Source organism: Octodon degus, unplaced genomic scaffold (genome assembly GCF_000260255.1).
Source record: "Octodon degus isolate 3935 unplaced genomic scaffold, OctDeg1.0 scaffold00143, whole genome shotgun sequence".
Classification (NCBI taxonomy): domain Eukaryota; kingdom Metazoa; phylum Chordata; class Mammalia; order Rodentia; family Octodontidae; genus Octodon; species Octodon degus.
Genome location: NW_004524719.1, coordinates 627,574 through 629,248, shown reverse-complemented (window position 1 = coordinate 629,248; position 1,675 = coordinate 627,574). Strand labels below are relative to the sequence as shown.

The window sequence follows — 1,675 nt, the reverse complement described above, 5'->3', positions numbered from 1 at the left end:
AACCTAAAAAGGAACTCTCAGAGGTAAAGAATATATTGGAAAAGCTCAAGAACTCTGAAAGGAGATAGCTACAGGACAAAGAAGCTCTAAATTGAAACACAGCTCAGCTCTCCAAACAGCTAGAATGTTTGTCAATGCAGTGGAATGTGTGGTGAAAGAAATTCCTTGCAAGCAGGGTAATGGTCGATGAGCTAACCAACCCCAAAGGAGTTTTACAGCATCGAAACTGTGACGCTCCAAGTGCTACACAAGATCTTCTGAGTGACCGGGAGCAGTTTCGTCAGGAAATGGTGGCTATCCAGAAATTTCTGGAGGAGCTCCTGGTTTCCTTGCAGTGGGGAAGAGAGCAGACCTACTGGCCTGATGCCCAAGCACACTGCACAGCAGAACTGGTGTCAACAAATCACAAACTCGCAAAAGCTGTACATTCTCACCTGCTGGGAAACGCCGGCATCCGCAATCAAGAGAAGATCCATCTTCAGTTGAGTTCTGCAGCACCCCAGCAGAGAAGATGGCTGAAAAAGTTCTACACATTCTAGATCCAGTTACCTGTGCAGAACGTTCAGCTGACAGTCCATCTGCTGAATATTCAACAACCACATTACTTGCTGGAAAAAAAAAAAAAATGGACAATTCCATCCCCATACTAGACATGAGAGCATAACTTTTAATTGCTTTACCCCCTGCCAGGGAGAACTTATTACCCTTTAACATTCAGTATGTTGGAGATATAGTTATTACTGACGAGTCATTATGCTCTGCGAGCTGGGGTGCTTAGGATGCTAGAAGTAATGTCATTTCCTCTTTGCATAGTGTATATCCACAGAGCTATGTCATATACTGGATCTCACATTTCTCTGTCTTAACGAACATCTCAGGTAATAAAGGAATGAATCTGTGTTCTCTATTTAGAGTAGAGAATATTTCCAAGCAGTACACAGTATTTATGCTAAAAGACTTTGAAACATTTTCATAACTTTTTTTGGGCAGGCCCTACATTGCTATTTATCTTGTTAGATATTTTATATGGACTAGTTTCATTTTGAAACACTAAAGGCAAAAACAGGCACGAGTCAAATATGGGCAAACTTGTACTGCTGTCCAGTAGGTTTTCTGCATCGTAATGGCAAAGGAAACCAAATACATGAGAGCTTTTTTGGCCTACAAAGCCTTGAAAAAGTTTTCTGACCCCCTACTTTCCCCGCTCAAGTTGAGTAGCTGAGGGTGTAAGCAACAGGTTGTGCTCCCTTTGTGGCAGTTTTGGGGGCTACAAATCAGGCTTACAAAAATACTAAAGGTGAAGGGGCTAATCTTAAAAAATTCTATAAATAAATGTTCCAGAATTAAGTTAGTAAATAGTTCAATAAAACATGTTCTCAAGTTGCTCCTTTAAAAGAGAGTCTATTTTGAATGGGTACCGTCTAACATATATAAAAGAAACAAATTCTAAATTATTCATTATGACACACAATTCAAAATAAGAACATCCAGTTTAATCTTTACAGTATATAGTAGGGAAGGTAGAATCAAGAATATTGTATAAACTCAAAACTCCAATCCTTCAATTAATATATATGATCTAATATATGAAGAACCATTGTAAAATGCCCCTTTATTGGCCTTGTAAAATATTCACAAAGTATCTATGCTGAATTATACAGTTTGAAGTGGCTAC

The 1,675-nt window shown here is 38.9% G+C and overlaps 1 pseudogene; it reads left to right on the top strand.

Annotated features, from left to right (window-relative positions):
- Positions 1–2: 2 nt before the first annotated feature.
- LOC101563591 lies at positions 3–711 on the top strand (annotated as a pseudogene).
- Positions 712–1,675: the final 964 nt, after the last annotated feature.